Below are 21,965 nucleotides of genomic sequence, written 5' to 3'. Positions count from 1 at the left end.
AAAGGCACCTGCCACTGTACCAGCGGACAATTTTCCATGACCCACATAAGATGCCCTGTGCCCTCTCTGAGGGAAGTGATCAACTCAGTGCCAATTAGGACTGAATTAGAGTCAGTTTTGTTGTGTGAACCCATGCCCACTGGGAACAGAGTTGAGTCTGTTCACACTCTTTTCACATGGGACCTTTTTAGCTGGGTGACTTTGATCTCCTGAGTCTGGGCTGGATCTGAAACCAGGTCCCAAAAGTGAAAGACATGTGTCTAACCTACAACATGACCCAGTTTCTCTGCTGGGGAGTATATTTCACCTTGTATATACACCCTCTTACATTTTCCTTTGACTTTAATATTACACATGGGTTGTTAACTCAATTCACAAATGTATAAATGGGTTGACATGGCCCTGCATGATACTATGTAATAAAAACGTGGAAGCAGTCGTATGGAATTCCTCTGTCTGCTATGTAACCCAGCAATAGAAACCAGCCTTTGTTAAAATACCAGAGGAATTCATACAAACACATTAACTCATTCATCACTGTTATTGTACAGGACTCTCTTGACCCGAAAGCATCATACTCTCCTCATCAAGCTTGGTGCAGTGAGAAAAACAGAAATTAATTCAATCATATCTTGCTTCGAATTGTGATTTCAATCTTGACGTATTTTTATCTGATTTTTCCCTATGTATACCAGCACAATTCTGGTCCATCTCCTGTCACCACTAACAACCATTCCTAATACAAACGGCTGGTGCTGATTTTATTTTACAGTTTTCCATCCTTAACTAATTAGAAGCATTCATTCAGAATCAGTTATCTGATGCCCACAGCCTGTAATTCAATGTAAGTGGGAGACAGGTAACCAGCATCTATAAAATTCTGCATTGTTTAACAATAATTAAAGTCAGGTGGGACTAGTTTTAATATTGCTGCAGGAAATGTGGGTTCTTAAATTCAAAAGCATCTTTTATGTACTTTTTGCTAACCAGATTTGAAACGATTGCTCAGTAATGACAGGGTTTATTAAAGAGTACATTCCTTACTTCATTAAGGCTGAAAAGTCTTGTGGTTGAAATGAAGTCCGTCTAGACAAAATATTTATCAAATCAAAATACGGTGAGTATTTAGGGGATCAAAATACCAGCTGCAGGTATCTTAAAAAGAATTTAAACACTTTATGAAATCAAATTATTGTTTACAAGGTTGAAGATGTTCTAAGAAGATTCCCTAGGAGCTGTCAGTGACCAGTACACAGCAAGTCCTACTAGATAATGGGATAGAAATGACACTGGGCCTGTTTCTGGGTCCGCGCAGCCCGCCCTACAGAGAGGCCCGAGGCTCTTCCAAAATTGGGCCGTGGATCTCATCTGCATCTTCGGGTCACCACAGGCATCTCGCCACATGAGAGAAATGGATTTCGGGCCTCCGGTAGCGGCCCTCAGGTAAGTTCTAGGAAAGAGGGTTGGATCAGGCACCCAGGTGGCCGATCGCTAGGACTGTGGACTTGGGGCGAGCACTCCTACTCCTCCTGGCTCCACAGAAAGGGTTTTTAAAAAAAGTTGTTTTGAAAACACACCTTTAGTTGGCAGTCGCAGAGGCTGCAGAAGAATGCTGGGGTGGGGGGGGCGGGGGGAAGGACAGCCCCAACTCCTGGCCTGTTCATCATGAACAAATTGTGTAGATGGGTCCTTCACCAGGCATTAAGCCCCTTATTACCATATTTAAGGGGCCTAACGCCTGTTTTAGGCATCTGCCTGGTACATCTGAAAAATGGGCCGCACAAATTTAGCAATGGGACCAACGCCTGCGCAGATTGGGCACAGGCTGTCCTACTGCTAAATTGGTACGCTCTGCACCCATTTTACACCCGAAAAACAGGGGCAATGCCTACCAATTTCTACCCCAATGTCACTACCTGGTGTCGTACTGAGCCAGATGGTTTAAGGTTTGATTCCCAGTATGTGCTGAGTTTGCTCATTTCAGCCAGGGCAGCAATTGGGATGTTACAATTGACCCCAGTGTCCCTCAGCTAAGGGAAAGAAGAAAAAAAGATCAGCCAGGGTTCTCACTCCTGATCACCATCCAGTAACCCCTGCCAGGGAATGGGTGTGCATGAATACTAGGTGAGGACAGCCTCGAATTTGGCTACGATGCTCTCCCACAGTTAAATGAATGTTCCTCCTGACTGCACAGAACTTGTGCAGCCCGCTGTGAGCCCGTTTGAGCCCATCCCCCACCGACCGCCTTCTCTTTAACTTATTACTTCCTTCTCGGCACTGTGCTACCATATTTTTCCGTCCACCCGATTGGCGTGCTGCCTGTGGGCGCTGGCAGCTCACTGATCGAATGTTAATGAAGCCTGGCCCTCAAAATGGCTCCGGCCTCAAGCTGAGAACATTGTGCAATCGGGATTCAAATCGAACCCCCAAGCGTCCCACAGTGACATGATGATGTGTGTGCTCTCACAACACGTTGTGAATTGTACTTCGGAGTGTATCCAGCTTCAAAATTTTATCTATAGTGAAGTCGCTTAGACTGACCTAAACCAATCAACTTGGTGGGCACCAGATGACAGTCATCTAAAATTGTGTCTGAGCCTACAATTTTCGGAATTAGAAGTGAGAGTGCTACCACTGAGCCTTTAAAACAGTTGACCCTTTCATTCTCTGCTCTGTGTTCTATCACTGCAACACAGGCCTCTCCTGGTTCTATTCCTACCAATGCCAATGAGGTCAGTGCATCTCCTCCAAGGGCTTCTCCTCCTCTGCCTGCACAATCGCTTCCAGCTTGCCCCAAAACCCTTGCCCTCGCCCTGTCACCTTCTGCTGATCTACATATGCTGTCTTTCAGCGACATCATCCACAAACATTTGGTCAGCCGCTGATGACTCCCAACCCTGCCTGTACCGCCTCCGCCTTTGATTTCACAACTGTCGCTGTGCTGTCTAACATCTCCAGAATGACCCAGAGCTGCCGTCAAGTCAGCATTGGCAACATCCAACCCAGCAGAAAGTTTGCATCTCAGCAGCCAACTCCACACCCCCATCCAAGCTGCTCGCCCAAACTGAACGCAGCAATGTGCAATCTTCGTGTTCGACTTTAGGCTGAGCTTCAAGCCCCAGATTTAGTCCATTACCAAGAATGCTCACTTCCACCTCTGAAACAGCATCGGCTTATGTTGCCATCTCACCCCCATTGCCATTGAAAACCTGTACCCAAACTTTTGTCACCTCCAGGCTCAATTTCTTCAACAATCTCCTCAACAGCCTGCCCAGCTCACCCCTACATTAACTCCCCTTCATCCTAAACCCTGTGGTCCACATTCTTTCCCTGCACAGAGTCACTCCCACCCATTACTCCTTTCTTCACTGACTTCCACTGGTTCCCTGTCACCCAGTGTATTGATTTCAAAAATCTCGTTCTCATCTGCAAATACCTCCATGGCTTTGCTCCACCATACCTCTGCCATCTTCTCAAGCCTTGCATGTTACCTCTTCCAACTTTGATCTATTGTGTTCCCGCTTCCCCCTCCACTCCACTGTCAGTAGCGGAGCCCTCAAATGCTATATTCCAGCACTCGCTTTCTAAACCCCTGTGACTTGCTACATCCCTGCCCAACTTCAAAATAACCTGTATGGCAGTGCCTTCCGTCATGTCCCCCCCACATTTCCCCTGATTCCTGCTCGTTGAGCACCATTCTTCCCAGAAAACATATTGGGACATTTCATTACATGAAAGGCATTATCTAAATGTAAGGAGAATGGGGAAGGGGGGATTCCCATAGGCTACATGAATGACTATATTCAGGTGTGTTAGCTCAGTTGGTAGCACTCTAATCTCCGAGTCATTGAAGTTTGTGGGTTCAAGTCCCACTCCGGGGACTCAAACACGTAATCCAGGCTGACACTTCAATGCAGTACTGTGGGAGTGTTGGACATGCTGTCTTTCGGATGAGACATTAAACATAGGCCCTATCTGCCCTCTCAGGTGAACATAAAAGATCCCATGGTACTATTTCAAAGATGAGCAGGGGAGTTCTCCCTGGTGTCCTAGTTAATATTTACCCCTCAACCAACATCACTAAAAGAGATTATCTCATTGCTGTTTGTGGGACGCTGCTGTGTACAAATTGGCTGCTGTGTTCCCTACATTACAACAGTGACTACACTTCAGAAGTACTTCATTGGTTGTAAAGGACTTTGGGAAGTCCTGAGGTTGTGAAAGGCACCATAAAATGTAAATCTTTCTTTGTGTAAGTAAATGGCAGTAGTGCTGCCTATGAATTGAGCATCAGATTTCCACAAAAATTACTGTCAGTTAAAAGTGCAGTAATGTCATATTGGGAGATTCAGTTTATGTCTGAAAAAGAAAGACAGGTTTTGGGCGGGCCTTTCGTGAGATATGAAAGACTTCATGGTTTAGTATTTTTTACCAAGAAAAACTGTCAAACACATTATAAAAAAAGTCATAAGCTCCAACGATGGCTTAAGGCATGATATTCCAATAAACCACAATAGGCCAGAAGGTTGTAGGTATGCTTCTTCAATGTATGTTGAATTAGCTGATGGCACTTGAGTTAAGGAGGGGAACAATCAACCAGGGTTCCCATTCCTGATAACTGCACCATGATCTGTTCTGGAATTTTTTAAATAAATTCATTCTCAGGTTATAGATGTTGCTAGTATTTTCTGTCCATCCCTAGTTGCCCTTGAGAAGGTGAGCCTTCTTCTTGAATTACTGCAATCCATGGGATGAAGGTAGGGAGCTCCAGGATTTTGACCCAGTGACGATGAAGGAACAGTGATGTATGTTCAACTTGGGATGGTTTGTGACTTGAAGGGAAACATTTGGAGATGATGGAGTTCCCATGCACCTGCTGCCCTTGTCCTTCTAGGTGGTGAAGGTCTTGGATTTGGGAGGTGCTGTCGAAGAAGCACTGTGTGTGTGATGCCCTCATTGTCAAATAGCTCATCCAGGTTTCAATATAAAGAATAGCCACTTGGATGAGGTACAGGAGGGCTGCTGGTGCCTATAGATCCAGCAAGAGTCATTGTTGTCAGAAAGGCAGGGGAGCAAATTTTGGGAGAAAAACCATAGAGGAACAAGTCATATTTTGATACAAAGTTTATAAAGTTATATAATCTGACATGCTGGTGTCTGACCAGATGGAGATAATAATATTTTCAATTACCAGAACTTTTTCTGTATAAATACAGCATCAACCACACCCCTCTCCTTGTTACCACCCCACCCTTCGAGTCACACACCATCCCGACTTGGAAATGTATTGCCGTTCCTTCATCGTCGCTGGTTCAAAATCCTGGCACTCCCTACCTAACAGCACTGTGGGAGAACCTTCACCACATGGACAGCAGCGGTTCAAGAAGGCGGCTCACCACCACCTTCTCAAGGGCAATTAGGGATGGGCAATAAATGCTGGCCTTGCCAGCGACGCCCACATCCCATGAACGAATTTTTTAAAAACCCCGGCTCTGTGATGTCACTTGTAATATAAGAATTTTAGCACCTAATGCATTAAGTAAGTGTGCCTATTAGTTGGTTCTTTCCAGTGTTTGAAGGATTGTTAGTGAGGACAGAGGCTAGTAATGTACCATATTGTGAAATATGAGGTAATGAAGGACAGAAAGGTTGCTTCTTGAATCTGAAACTGGAAAAACGTGTTTTGCATGACACTTTCTCACCTCGCCCAGTGCACTGTGTGAAGGAAAGGTGTGCTACGTGAGTTCTCAAGCTTTCCACATCAATGACAAATATTTTAAAGTGGAAAGGAGTTGGCTATACATCAGTATGAGGAAGTTAATTTTAACCTTGACATTGAGGACCTGTGTTTCAATAAGAATGGATCCAGGTGGCTCGGCATGTTCCTATATCACCGCATCACAGTTCCAGGAATCATCTTCTACCGTTTTCACAAATGGCAAGTTCCCAAATGCATCAGCCCTCTCTATGCAAGGCAGCAGGTGGAGGTAAGGTGCTTGGGGAAGAAAAATCACAGAGCGATAACATCTGCCTCTCTGGTATGTCTCCTAGCAAATGTGGCTCAATTGGAAGCACTCTCGCCTCTGAGTTAGAAGGTTGTAGGTTCACAGAACCACTCCAGAGACTTGAGCACAGAATCTGGGCTGACACTCCAGTGCAGAACTGAAGAAGTGCTGCACTGTTAGAGGTGCCATCTTTCAGATGAGACTTTAAACCAAGGTGGATATAAAAGATCCCATGGCACGATTTGAAGAAGAGCAGTGGAGTTGTCCCCAGTGTCCTGACCAATATTTATCCCTCAACCAACATCACTAAAATTAGAATATCTGGTCATTATCACATTGCTGTTTGTGGGACCTTGCAAGTCTTTCTTTCTTTCATGAAATGCACAGAGGATCGGAGATAAGTTATTCCCCCTCCACCCTACTCCTCACCAGGCCAGGTCACCTAGGGACCAGTCAGTTCCACACAGGAAGAGAAATAATGAACAAAATGGGAAAGGTGAAATAAAATCGAAATGGTCTAACATCTGTTCAGAATTTTATTCGAATTTACTATAGTATAATTGTACACTTTGCTTGCTTGGAATTTGCAGGTGCATGCATTGGCATCACAAGTAACTTCATTCGAAGAAGGCCCTTCAATTCATTTGACCTCATCCATCCAGAATAACAAACCTACCGTCTTCTCCTTACAACTGTTTCTTAAATGAGCCCAACATCTTGCCATGGTAGTGTGTATTTCAGTACTGTTGCAAAGTAAAGGATTAGGGGTTGTTAATGGCCATGAGGTTGGGGGGAGGGGAACGGGCGGCATTCAAATGCTACACATCTGTCCTGACCTCAGGATAAAGATGGGTTGGGTCTTAGAATGTCTAAGGTAGGAGCTGTCAAGCTACTGTCTACCTTGGTGGCAGCCTGGCTCTTCTTCTACGTTGAAACAGTGACTATAAAAGTACTTCATTGGCTGTAAAGTGCTTTGGGACAACCTGAAGTCATGAAAGGCGCTATAGAAATGCAAGTCTTTCTTTCTTTCGTTGAACCTCTGCTGTGAAGTTTATTATGATGTGGAGATGCCGGTGATGGACTGGGGTTGACAATTGTAAACAATTTTACAACACCAAGTTATAGTCCAGCAATTTTATTTTAAATTCACAAGCTTTCGGAGGCTTCCTCCTTCCTCAGGTAAATGTTCAGGAGCTCCTTGAAGCCTACGCATTTATACATATAGAACAATACATGGTGTTTACAGACTGCCCCTGCAACTGCCCGTTGCCAAGGCAATCACCGTGTTCAGACAGAGAGGTGTCACCTGCAGAACCCCCGAATACACATTCAACAAAAAAACAAACAGGAAAAACAAACAGAGAGAGGCAGAAACATCCGGAAGGCAGAGAAAGCCAGCAAATGACCCATTATATTAAAAACAGATAACATTTGTTCGCTGGTGGGGTAACGTGTAGCGTGACATGAACCCAAGATCCCGGTTGAGGCCGTCCTCATGGGTGCGGAACTTGGCTATCAATTTCTGCTCGACGATTTTGCGTTGTCGTGTGTCTCGAAGGCCGCCTTGGAGTACGCTTACCCGAAGGTCGGTGGATGAATGTCCATGACTGCTGAAGTGTTCCCCGACTGGGAGGGAACCCTCCTGTTTGGCGATTGTTGCGCGGTGTCCGTTCATCCGTTGTCGCAGCGTCTGCATGGTCTCGCCAATGTACCATGCTCTGGGGCATCCTTTCCTGCAACGTATGAGGTAGACAACGTTGGCCGAGTCACAGGAGTATGAACCATGCACCTGGTGGGTGGTGTCCTCTCGTGTGATGGTGGTATCTGTGTCGATGATCTGGCATGTCTTGCAGAGGTTACCGTGGCAGGGTTGTGTGGTGTCGTGGACGCTGTTCTCTTGAAAGCTAGGTAATTTGCTGCGAACGATGGTCTGTTTGAGGTTGGGTGGCTGTTTAAAGGCGAGTAGTGGAGGTGTGGGGATGGCCATAGCGAGGTGTTTGTCCTCATTGATGACATGTTGAAGGCTGCGGAGAACATGGCGTAGTTTCTCCGCTCCGGGAAAGTACTGGACGACAAAGGGTACTCTGTTGGTTGCGTCCCGTGTTAGTCTCCTGAGGAGGTCTATGCGATTTTTTGCTGTGGCCCGTCGGAACTGTCGATCGATGAGTCGAGCGTCATATCCCGTTCTTACTAGGGCGTCTTTCAGCGTCTGTAGGATAACATTGCTCACAGTAATTTTACCAATATAATTTTATAGGCTTCCATTTTTGAAGTTTATTGGAGGAGATCTTCTCTAGGAAGAGAGCCCACGCTGACTGTGAATGGTTTCTCCTTTCAGGGCACATTGAGCACAATGCGACCAGTGAATATGATTTGCATTCTAATTTGTAGTTTTCCTAGTAGTGTGCCTGCAGGAATTAACATTTTTAACATTAAAAATGTATAGTGGTGATAAAACGATAAACTCTGTTCACTGAAGTAACAGCTTGCTTTGTTTCTGTAAATGACTTGACTGTACAGAAAGATTCAACTTCCTTTTCTCAAGTTAACAGCCTTTTCTTTCAGAACTTATTTTCTTACTGAAGTTAAAAAAAATAGAAAATCTACGGGAGATTTGAATTGCATCCAGAGTTCTTTATTGAAAACAAATTAAATATTTTGTTAAGCAAACAAAAATGGTTTAAACGTAGCTGTTCATCAACTTTATTCAGCCTGGGAGGTGGTTTTATGGCTGCCAAGCATTTTGCATAATTGAGACTAAACTAAAAGCTGGAAGAAGGGTATTGCAGAGCACTCAGAGCTGCCTCAAGTAGTCTATTTGCCCTGGCACATCTGCCTGCTGCTGAGGCTGGGACAATCCGTTAGCAGTGGCACATCCAACATTGATATTACGCCAACTGAAAATAGAGGGCCAAAACCACTTGTTTATTGGTGAAACCAGACTAACTATTGATTATGTGAAAAAAAATGGAAGCCTATAAAATTATATTGGTAAAATTACTGTGAGCAATGTTATCGTACAAACGCTTAGTTTGCAAATACTAAATTCCTCCCTGTGCTATTTTAACGAACGTGATAAAATGGGTTTGTGCCTCTGTTAAAATAGCAAAGGGAGGATTTTGATACATATGGATTAAACATTCTTATAATAAGATCATGAGCAGTTATTTCCAGTGTACAGGTTCACACTCCATTGGTGCCAAAGCAAAACAACTTCGGAACCGAAACTTAACTTGGAGTCTACATCGGATATGAAAGCCTAAACTGACTCCCAAGTGAAACTGAGTAAGACTACGTCCTCCAGGGATATTCACTCTGCTTTGTTCCGCTGTCAATTCAATCCCTGACACCGGGATAAGGCAGAATTTATACTATAAGTGCATCATCAGTGTTACCTGCAACCGCATTACACCAGTGTAACAGTTGTAGTCCTATATTCAAAAACCTCAATCAATACTTTTGTTACTTGAGAAACCTGGATATAGGGGAAGGACCATAATTCAGGGCCCTACCAAGGTTGAAAGGACAAATGAAGATATCTCTCTATATATTACATGTAGGATAACAAAGTCTTACAGTGTGTTTAAAGGTCCTAACATAGGATTCGGGTGACATCCTAAACCACAAACGTTGAGTTAACATCCTAAACCACAGGAGTGAAGCTTGAGCAATTTATTGATGTGCTCTCAGCCTTTAGATGTGTACTGGTTTGGAACATACTTCAAAGCACCTTATACTGTGTATCATATGCAAACTTAACATTGCCTGCCACTTTTAAAATTTTTTTTGGTGGTAGATATTTCATGGTGGACTGACGGAGACAGCTGGCTCTTGAGATCAGGTCATGTGTCTATTCCTGAACTCCAAGAGGGTTAAATTGGGCCGTGTCGCGCCCGTTTTTTAGGTACTATGCAGCCAACTAAGACTCAAAAATGGGGTCTGAGACGAGTGTGCACTCTTTCGACGGGAAGTGCGCAGGATGCCATTTTGATAAAGGTGTTTGCGCGCGAGCCTAATGACTGCCGGCAGCATGCAGAGTGAGGAGATTACGATGCAAATCAGAGTACAACGTTGATTTGAAGCCACCACTGCCATTTTGCAACTCCACTCTCCAGCCAATGCCCTGTCTTAACCTCCCACAGCTGAACACGGCATTAAACCATGAAGTCATGAAGACCCCCCTCCCCAACCCCACCAACGCTATTTAAAGGGATCATGAAGTACTTGCAGGTTAGTTGCTGGATTATTTCTTCTGGCTGCTGGTGCAATTGTATGTGTTTTTGGAGCTTTCGTATACTTGGCTAAAGTTTAAATAAGTACTCTACAGGGAGTGGTCTGGCTGGTCTTGCAGTACTTTTTGTGTTATTTAAAATATTGTGCTGAAAAAAGTTGCTTCCAGACATGGGTGGCCTGGTAAGGCGGCCACTGGGAATTGAACATGCCTGGGAGAATGAAGAGAGGCCACGCTGAGCAGGACAAGCTGCTAGAAGAGTGAGGAGGAAGAGGAGGAGGAAATGCAAGAGGAAGTGGAGGAAGAGGAAGAGAAAGGGAGGCATTTTCTCCCATAGCTGTACATGATCAGATCATTCATGAGCGACCAGTAACCTCAACTACACCTCCCCATTCACCAACAGTCCCACACTCCTTACCTTTCCTCTATCACTGACCATCACATCATCCTCTTTCTGACAACACATATTGGTTCCTCCCTCAGTTCACCACAGAAATAAAAACCACCACCAAAACCAAATGCAAATTCAAATCCAAATTCATCAATTCACTCATTAAATAATGCATATAAAATGAAACCATTCACCCTTATGCATTCCCTTAGTGCCTGTCTATTCGTGTGCCTTTACCTTTCGTACTGTTCTTACGAGGTGCTTCCCCAGTGGCTGCAGCATGGGAGGTGGAAGGCTGCTGACCTTCAATTGAGGAGGCGGCAAATGGCCTTGGAGGACGACCTCGAGCAGCTTTGGGCCTAGAGGGCCCGGCTTCAGACTGCACCATCTTAGCCTGGGCTGCAGTAGTCTGGCCTGGCTGGCTGACAGGCAACAGCAAGGGCATTGGTGGAGTGACAGGGGTGGGAGCAGGAATTCTGAGAGAGGACAGCAGGTTCCTCTTCCATGGAGCCACTGCCACCCTCCTGGGGCGGCGCCTCAGCAACCCTTGTGATCTGTTGAAGAACAGATTGCTGGATTGATGTGACGTCCCGGAAGCCCCTTTCAACAATGGCACCCAGAGCCACGATGGCAGCAGTCTGAGCTTCCACAGCAACCATCTAAGATTCCAATGCAGCAGTTAGACCTTTGATGGAAGCTGTTTGAGTTGCAATGGAAGCTGTTTGTGCTGCAATGGAAGCTGTGATATTGGTCATCAGACTTTACATCATGGTAGGTTTCACAGGTGTGCTGATGGAGGTGACCACCTGTTCCACGTGGGAAAGGATGGGCTCCAAGCTCTGCGAAATTCCTGTGCCAAGTTGGAGCTGGACTATTCAATGCTCCTTGACATTGTGCGCAGGCTTTCTGGCATACTTTACAGTGCACCTAACCCTAACCCTCCTGCCCCCCTGCAAATACAGGATGTCCCTCCTTCTCTCCACCTCTTGCACCAAGGACTCCATTGCATTATCAGAAAACCTTGGTGCACGCTCTCTCGCATGTTCAGCCATTCTTCAATATATTACAACACAGCTACAGTTCACAAAGGACTCCCACCACTTCTTGCAGCCACAATGAACCTCTCCTTTAAGAGGCACAGGCTGCCTTTAAGAGGCGCTAGCCACTCGCGATATCAGGCCCCCTGCTGATGCTTGCAGCCAATGAACAGTGCAGGTAATGCTGACTGCACGCAGCAATCATGTAGAACAGCAGGCAGCACCAATTTCACGTACTGCCTGCAGCGCAATGAACGGGCGCGGGTTAATCGCATACCGCGATTCCCACACCCGTTTTCGGGGATTATCCAATTTAACCCCTCTAGGTTCTTTATGTGTGAGTGCTGGCTGCCTATTTTACCATAGGGGGTATCACAGCCTAGCTTGATCCTATCGTCACCTGACATGCATTCACACTTTCCAGTAGGAGTCATTGGATAGCAATCAAGAGTGGGTATCTTTTTTGATTTCTCCCCCTTCTTAGTCTAAGCCAATTGTAAAACCCCAAACTCAGCACAGACCTGTGATCAAACCTAGGACTTTCTGGACTGTAGAACTTAGTACTACACTGGGCAGTGTCAATAATTAACAGGCCGTTGGGAGAACTATGGGTATGTACCTTATTAGTAAGTAGTAATGCTTAGTGTTGTTTGGGCCTGGCTGAGAGAGTTGTCTGTAAATTACTTGTCACACACACTTTAATCTTTATTCATAGATTTACAGGAATACTGCCTCAAGCTTAAATTATGACAGGTTATGTTAAATAAACCATGAAAGTGAAGGGAAAGCCAATTCAATCAAGACTCAAGTCAAATCAGTGCAAGTCGAATGGCTCAAAAAAGAGCCATTCTCAGTAACTGGGAGAGTACTTCAAATCCCGGTGAAGGGCCATTCCCAAATGAAGCGGATGCTCAGGAAGAGTTAGGATATGCACAGAAATCGACTGGTTATTGATACATCATACATGACTTACACATCAGGTTCCTCACCTCGAAGGAGGCAACTGAAATGGGACTTCATAAAATAGGAAATAGTATAGAAGCTTTAAATCTAGAATGTGAATTCAATTTGACCCATTAAAGTAGGACAAGGAGATACAGGTTCAAACTAGTGAAAGGCAAATCACAGAGGCATAGAAATTTACAGCACAGGAGGAGGTCATTTGGTCCAACGCACCTGTTTTGGCTCTCGGAAAGAACTATGCATGTAGAAAACAACTTGCATTTATATAACACCTTCAATGTAGAAAAACGCACCAAGGTGCTTCACAGAGGCATCACCAAACAAAGGTTTGCCGAGCCAAGGAAGGAGATATTAGGAGGGGTGGCCAAGAGCTTGGTCAAAGAGATGGATTTTAGGAGGGCCTTGAAGCAGGACAGGAGCATGGAGAGATGGAAGGGTTTAGGGAGGGAATTCCAGAACATAGGGCCTAGGCAGCTAAAGACACCAATGGAAGGAGGGGGGGCAAAGAGAGTAGGGGATTCACAATAGGCCAGAGTCAGTGGAACTGAGCGTTCGGGGAGAAGGCTGGAGTTGTAGGGCTGGAAGAGTGTTTGGGAGATAAGGAGGAGCAAGGCTATGTGTAAGAAATACTGTGTCTATAATAAAGCTTGCTTGTTCGGTCACACTCGGGCCCAAATCATTGTGGAAGCTATTATTAAGAAGGATTAACAAGCCTTGGTAGTACTAATAATAGCATATTTCCAACACAATGCAAGGATTTAAACACAAGGATGAGAATTTTAAATTGGAGGCATTGGGAGAATGGGAGCAAATGTAGGTCCGCAAGGACAGGAGTGATAGGTGAGCAGAACCTGGTGTGTAATAGGATGCAGGCAGTAGGGTCTTGGATGAGCTGAAGTTTCACAAGTGCTCCTCCGGGCCCCATAAAAGTCATCTGTGCCACTACCACTCCAGGACCCCACTGTCTGCAATCATGACCCCCCTCCCCAAACTTACCTTGCTATCGGATGGGGCAGCCCGATATTGGTAACCTTCAATCCAGCAATTGTATCAGGACACCCATTTGATGCCCCGCAGTTCGCCTGCCCGATGTTAAAGCGGTCAGGGCCTCAAAATTGCGGCCGCCTCTTCGCTTCGAGTGTGGGCAAGTGGTCTGCCCGCTCTGCTGGTCAGTTACCCGAAGGTCAAAATAGGCCCCATGCATCTAAAACATATCTAAAGTCAATTATTAGTATACACCAGTCAGAACACAAGAGGTAAAAAATACCACAAACCTTGTACCACTTAATGAAATACGTAAAGGCGAGGCTTTGAATACCAAAGCAAATTAGCTGAACAAAATCAGACTCAGAACAGTTATTTACAGCAATTTTCAATTAAATAAATACTCCTTAAAGGAAAAGACTGTTCACGCCCAGTAATTATAAATTAAAACTGCAGTTGCACTCTGTAAAATCTAAGTATCCAGCATGAAAATGTGAGCATAATTCTTAAATCAACAACTGTACTATAATTACGGCATACGAGCAAAAATGCTAACGTGCAATTGAGAAAAGGAAATGTGAATTGCCGAGTTTTACTTCTCATGCAAGCTAAAGGAAACAACTTTAACTCTAATTAAGTAGTCAGTAATTCTATGGTGGCGGGGTGGAGGCGGGGAGGGTTGCGCGATGTGCTGGCTAGGGTGTGCTGTATATAGGATAACATATAGGTTGGGGTGTGCTACGTGTAGGATTACATACAGGTCAGAATATATTACACATGGGATAACATGTAGGCTTGCATGCTGTACATAGGATAATATAGAGTTTGTGGAATGCTACATATAGGATATCATATCAACCAGAGGATGCTAAGTGCAACATAATACATAAACTGGAATGTGATATGTGTAGATTACACAAGGATGGAACATGTTACAAAGTAGTGACACCTTGGGGGGTTCACATGCTGCCATAACTGGAAAAATGAAACTGCAGCATGTTTATTAATCTTGTCTCTGAGCCATGTTTTCTCTTGAAGCACACTCAAAACCTATATTGTTCTACATAATATATACACATGTAGTTCATGAGGAGGGATTCTTTCTGATTTTGACAAGCGTTTTGTGATGGACATCGAAGGATATAGTGAAACAGTGCCCCAAAAGGAGTCAACACCTTCAGAAGAGAAGGAGGGAAGAAGGTTTGCAAAAAAAAAGAGACAATTGTACTACCCCATGATGACACAGCAAATTGACTCAGTGAGTAGCTGTGGATGTCAGGTGGGGACAGGATTAGGCTCAGCTAAATTACCTCCCTAGGTCAAACTGTCATCACTTGCTAACAAGATGTCCACATGAATAACAGGCACTTGGTCGATATACCAGAGAGTGTCTAGTGGCTGCTGAACTCCTTCGGAAGAGGAGAAAATTGCCAATAAAATTAAAGCAAATCATTGCACTATACTGGGATGGACATGATACAAAGCTTCAGCACACACTTCACAACAGCACAGCCTTAAATTGCCCAATCCTGCCAGGCCCCGTGCAAGTCTGTCACTTCTTGAGTTTACAGTGTACTTTCTGGTTAATGGTGTTTGGCTACGGCGGGGAGGACTCTACATCTGCAACATCCCTGGCCCGTCCAAATGGAAAATACCAGCACTGGCAGAAAAGCAAGGGCACTCCTCCGCTATTCCGTCTTTTGTTTATGTTTTATTTTTCTAAAAGGTTAGGCTTGTTACATCAGGCGGGGACACCAAGCACAGGCAAAAACATTTTCTCACAGAGGGAAGGAAATAACTGGAAAGGCAGTTCACCCCTGTGTACTCTCATGCACTATCTAGAACACATTTACAGAGTAGTTTCAACAGGGTCCAGGGAACAAGTTACTTACACATCTCCCAAATAAAAAAGGCTTATAGAATCATAGAATCATACAGCACAGAAGGAGGGCCATTTGGCCCATCGTGCCTGTGCTGGCTCTTTGAAAGAGCTATCTAATTAGTCCCACTCCCCTGATCTTTCCCCATAACCCTGCAAATTTTTCAACTTCAGCTATTTATCCAATTTGCTTCCACCACCCTTTCAGGCAGTGCATTCCAGATCGTAACAACTTGCTGCGTAAAAAATTTTCTCCTCATTCCCCCCTCTGGTTCTTTCGCCAATTACTTTAAATCTGTGTCCTCTGGTTATTGACTCTCCTGCCAGTTTCTCCTGATTATCTATTGTAACAGGTAGTTTAATTCTAAATGATGCTAACAGTGGAATTACATAAGCTACCCATCCATATATTAACCACTCTAACACACTTTTTGGCTCTTTCCCAATCGCCGAGCTCAGTTGTTTCTCCCTTTCTAGACACTTGTATACCTAGTGCTGCTGTCGTGGACTGTGTGTGTTGGCTCCCCACATTTTCATCGCTAAAGCTGGCTCCTTTATCCCAGTGACAGAACTGTAAAGTCATATTTCAATGGGCATACGATTCTGCCGTCGGGAGAAGGGAATTGGTGTCAGCAGTGCAAATTCAGAGAGCTGGCACAAGGGCAATCGTTCTCTGAACCACAGAAGTGCCAAATAGAAAAGTACCTTTTTTTGTCTTCTCGCTCTCTCTAACTGATCAAGCAGCAAAGCTAGGCAGAATTGTTCTTGAATATAATTGCACAGTGCTAAACGAATGTACCGTATCATTAGAAATACTCTTTGCCTATAATGTGGTCTAACTGTGAAACTTTAGTGGTGTCTTCAAGTGAGCCCTGCTCTACTGACGTAGGTCGGATTGAATCATAGTGTTTTATTTTATCTGTTGTTTTATTGCAATAATTTTTATTACTATCACAAAAGCCTATTCCCACACTGAGGAGTCCTGTACATTAAGAATTTTACTCTACCAACATTGTATTGGGTTCCATTAAGGTTGAAACACTGTTTCTTTTTCATTTGTTCTCAGGATGTGGATAATGCTGGCATAGCCGCATTTTGATTAACCATCTCGTCATTGTCGGCGGAGGTGGTGATGGTGGTGGTGATGCTGGTGGTGATGGTGGTGATGGTAATGGCCATGGTGGTGATGGTGGTGGTGATGGTGGTGATGGTAATGGCCATGGTGGTGATGGTGGTGGTGATGGTGGTGATGGAAGTCATGGTTGTGATGGTAGTGGTGTTGGTGGTGATGGCGGTCATGGTGGTGGTGATGGTGGTGGGGGTGGGGGTGGTGGCGGTGGTGATGATGATGGTCATGGTGGTGGTGGTAGTTGTGATGGCAGTCATGGTGGTGATGGTGGTGGTGATGGTGATGATGGTGATGGTGATGGTGGTGATGGAAGTCATGGTTGTAATGGTAGTGGTGTTGGTGGTGATGGCGGTCAGGTGGTGGTGATGGTGGTGGGGGTGGTGGCGGTGGTGATGATGATGGTCATGGTGGTGGTGGTGGTTGTGATGGCAGTCATGGTGGTGATGGTGATGGTGGTGGTGGTGGTGGTGATGGCGGTGTTGGTGGTGGGGGTGGTGGTGGTGATGGTGGTGGGGGTGACGGTGATGGTGGTAGTGGTGGTGGTGATGGCGGTCATGGTGGTGATGGTGATGGTGATGGTGGTGATCCTTATTGAACCAACTGAGCTCATTGATTGGGATAAGCTCAAAAAAAGGTAAAAGAGTGTATTAGAATAGTTAGTGCACAGAAGGGCAGCTTTTGCAAATTTTCTGGTGATGGTGCTCCCATAATTATGTTGGGTAAGGAAGTCTAGGATATTGACCCAGCAACAATGAAGGAATATCGATATACATTCAAATCAGGATGGTGTGAGACTTGGATGGGGAAATGGTTTAATGCATTTAGGTGATGAAGGAGATAATCTCCGAAAGCTTGTGATTTTCAAATAAAACTGTTGGACTATAACCTGGTGTTGTAAGAGTCCTTACATTTGTCCATCCCAGTCCATCACCGGCATCTCCACATCATTACTGTTAATTGAAATCAACAATTTTAGGCAGCAAACCACAGGTATGTAAAGGTATTCTCAAAAGAAATTCACACTTGTGGTTTTTGTGTTTTGTCAAGTATAATTGCATTTGAAGCACATCATTCTATCCGAGTTTCTGCACTGGATCACACGATACAGCTCCCATTTCCTACAAAGTAGCTGAATAACAAATATGGCAATTTGGGACCTTGCTCAGACTTGTAGAATATGTTTCGTTAAGAAATCCTAGGTAAAGAGCAAAAATTTACATTGCAGGACATTGACAAGGTTGAAAAGAACAGGATAGAGGGAGAAATTTGGGGTAATTTTCAACTTTGCCACCTGGGTGGTAACACGTAGAGCAGATTACTCACCCGATTTTCATACCATTGAAATCAATGTGATGGACGTCTCGATCCATTCTGTGCCATTTTTCTCTATTAGATCTTTTCAAATTAAATTTTGACTAAGTCATATATGGTAAATATAAACTGAATTTTGCTAACTGCTTTCTGGAAGAGGATTTTTGTGGGGGTGTGTGTGGTACACCAACAAGAACAACACTTTACAGCACTCTCTATATGGAAATGCATCTCATAGGACTTTAAAAGAGCCAGCAGGGGATTAAGGGTGAGCAGGGTGGACTAAAGAGATGCATTTTAAGAGGATTTTAAAAGGAGAGACATAGCAAGGTTTTGGGAGTGTTCCAAACAGCAGGTACATAGTTACTGAAAGATTTGCCTCTAGAGAGGGTAGGGAGTGAACCAGGATGCTGTGAAATGTAATATAAGGAGTCATGGACCATGAAGAGGCCATTCTGTCCATCATTCTCACCCTTGCCAATAGGCCTCTTAGTCATGAATACTCTCCAAGGCAATCAAGCGAAACACTACGAAAAGGGTTTAATACTTTATCTTTGTACTACGCACTATGCCGATGTTACTCAATGAAAAAAAGGACAGAACATTGCACTTTGACGAACGGTATACTGGCACTTGAGTCACAAACAATAATATAGCAATTCCATACTGAGACGATCAACACACAACACCTCACCGAGAACAACATGGCAACATCACACCAAAAACAACGTAGCAACACCACACCATGAACAACATGGCAACACCACACCAAGAACAACATAGCAACACCACACCAAGAACATCATAGCAACACCTCACCAAAAACAACATAGCAACACCTCACCAAAAATAACATAGCAACACACCAAAAATAACAAAGCAACACCACACCAAAAACAACATGGCAACACCACACCAAAAATAACATAGCAACACCACTCCAAAAACAACACAGCAACACCACACCAAAAGCAACATGGCAACACCACACCAAGAACAACATAGCAACACCACACCAAAAACAACATAGCAACACCACACCAAAAACAACATGGCAACACCACACCAAAAACAACATGGCAACACCACACCAAAAGCAACATGGCAACACCACACCAAGAACAACACAGCAACACCACTCCAAGAACAACACAGCAACACCACACCAAGAACAACACAGCAACACCACACCAAAAGCAACATGGCAACACCACACCAAGAACAACACAGCAACATCACACCAAAAACAACATGGCAACACCACACCAAGAACAACATGGCAACACCACACCAAAAGCAACATGGCAACACCACACCAAGAACAACACAGCAACACCACACCAAAAGCAACATGGCAACACCACACCAAAAGCAACATGGCAACACCACACCAAGAACAACATAGCAACACCACACCAAAAACAACATGGCAACACCACACCAAAAACAACATGGCAACACCACACCAAAAATAACATAGCAACACCACACCAAAAACAACATGGCAACACCACACCAAAAACAACATGGCAACACCACACCAAAAACAACATGGCAACACCACACCAAAAACAACATAGCAACACCACACCAAAAACAACATGGCAACACCACACCAAGAACAACACAGCAACACCACACCAAAAATAACATAGCAACACCACACCAAAAACAACATGGCAACACCACACCAAAAACAACATAGCAACACCACACCAAAAACAACATGGCAACACCACACCAAGAACAACACAGCAACACCACACCAAAAACAACATAGCAACACCACACCAAAAACAACATGGCAACACCACACCAAGAACAACACAGCAACACCACACCAAAAACAACATAGCAACACCACACCAAAAACAACATGGCAACACCACACCAAAAACAACATGGCAACACCACACCAAAAACAACATAGCAACACCACACCAAAAACAACATGGCAACACCACACCACAAACAACATGGCAACACCACACCAAGAACAACATGGCAACACCTCACCAAAAATAACATAGCAACACACCAAAAATAACATAGCAACACCACACCAAAAACAACATGGCAACACCACACCAAAAACAACATGGCAACACCACACCAAAAGCAACATGGCAACACCACACCAAGAACAACATAGCAACACCACACCACAAACAACATAGCAACACCACACCAAAAACAACATGGCAACACCACACCACAAACAACATAGCAACACCACACCAAAAACAACATGGCAACACCACACCAAAAACAACATAGCAACACCACACCAAAAACAACATGGCAACACCACACCAAAAACAACATAGCAACATCACACCAAGAACAACATAGCAACACCACACCAAAAACAGCCTAGCAACACCTCACTAAAAACAGCGCAGTAACACAACACTGAAAATAGCATAGCAATATCAAACTGAGAACAGGGTAGTTCTCAGAGGGGGGCTGTTAAAATCACCCAGGTTACTTACCCGCCGGAAAGTCCCTAGGATCCTGCTCTCCTGCGCAGGCGACAAGAACACCTGACCAAAGCCAGCAGGATCCTTCTTTACATACGCATGTCGGGTCCTGATGACGTCATCGGGACCTGACTGCAATTTTAACTCAGGTCTGAGCAGGAGAGTCGACGCATCTTTGCTACCAGGCTAAACTGGGTTGGAAATGGATCGACCCTAGAAGAGGCTGATGTAAGTTTTTTTCTTTCCTTTGTGGAGCCAAGAGGAGCAGAAATGCTCCTACAGGCCACCACAAGGAAAGATTCGGCCTTCCCTGCCCGCCCCCCCCACCATCACTTCCTGAACATGAGGCCCTCGCAAGAAGCCCGAGAACCCAATCCCACCAACTACCTCGTGTTGGCGGGCAGTCTCCGGGCCGTCTTCCCTCCCATTTCAGGTGAGAAGTCAGCTGGCTGGTTTTAATGATTCCCAGACTATTTTAACTCCTGTTGAATTTCTGTTTAAAAATTCCCATGAATTTTGGGATGACCTTATAAGGAAAAAAAATCCATAAAAATTGTTGACAATACTTATTATTTTGTAAGCTAAGCAGTGCAGCCCATTGCATGATATATATTTACACATGGACCTGCTCCTTTTTCCTATGGTCATCTAAATCCTAATGAGTGTTAATTCACAGCAGCCTGTAAGTCAACACAGAATCTCACGAGGGGTTAATTCATTCTGTATGCTATTTTTACTGCATCTGCTAATGCATCCATGTAAATTACCAAATTAAAAAACTAAAATGTTATTTTAATACATTTGCCACCCTGTCCAAGTGTCAAGCTGGCACAGTAAGATATGTCAGCTTAGCTCAATAGGTAGGACCCTGGGTTACAGGATTTGCAACCTGTAATCTAAGATGACAATTTGGTACAGTATAGTGAGCATACTGTATTGTCAGAGCTACCATCCTTTTGATGAAACATTAAACCAAGGTCCCATCTTTCTGCCTTTCAAAGATCCCATAGCACTATTCAAAAAAGTGTGGGAAGTTCTCCTGGTTTCATGGCCACCCTTATTCCACTGAAAATAGGATAGCTGTTAGTTTATCTATGTGCAAGATGACTGCCTCGTTTGCCTACATAACAACAGTCACTGCACTTTAAAGTAATTAATTCTATTTTTAGAGATGCAACAAATTATAAAAATGCAAGTCCTTCTCTTTAAAATAAATGGATTAATGACAGTGTTAAAATAGCGCAGCCAGGAATTTATGTAGACACGCTAATGGGCACCAAATAAAATAGGTTGAGGCGTGTGCAAATATCCACTTAAACTGGTTGACACGCTGATGTGAGAAGAAAATGTAAAAATAATGTAAATGGAAAATATCCTCCATTGCATCATAAAACAGGATGAAAGAGAATCGGAAATGGCTTAGTGCTTTTAAATGTTATAATGACAAACAGATAGCGTGATAAACCATTATGAGGGCAAGCAGGTTTCCTTTGCAAAAAAAAAAATTGGCCTGGAAATGGTAGGGAACAAAGATTTTGTTGTAATTTCAATTTAT

At 44.2% G+C, this 21,965-nt stretch overlaps 2 long non-coding RNA genes across 2 annotated transcripts in view; one reads left to right on the top strand and one right to left on the bottom strand.

The window, feature by feature from the left end:
• The window catches only part of LOC137341878 (uncharacterized), a 44,637-nt gene extending 27,990 nt beyond the window's left edge, over positions 1-16,647 (top strand). Inside the window, exon 4 of the long non-coding RNA XR_010967148.1 lies at positions 16,557-16,647. This is a non-coding gene — a long non-coding RNA (uncharacterized lncRNA). The remainder of the gene's footprint in view (positions 1-16,556) is intronic.
• LOC137341877 (uncharacterized) overlaps positions 7,139-21,965 on the bottom strand; it is a 51,058-nt gene continuing 36,231 nt past the window's right edge. The window contains exon 3 of the long non-coding RNA XR_010967147.1: positions 7,139-8,413. This is a non-coding gene — a long non-coding RNA (uncharacterized lncRNA). The remainder of the gene's footprint in view (positions 8,414-21,965) is intronic.

The sequence above is a fragment of the Heptranchias perlo genome, chromosome 24 (genome assembly GCF_035084215.1).
Source record: "Heptranchias perlo isolate sHepPer1 chromosome 24, sHepPer1.hap1, whole genome shotgun sequence".
NCBI lineage: Eukaryota > Metazoa > Chordata > Chondrichthyes > Hexanchiformes > Hexanchidae > Heptranchias > Heptranchias perlo.
The sequence above is the reverse complement of the archived record's forward strand: the minus strand, read 5'-3'. Positions and strand labels throughout refer to the sequence as shown.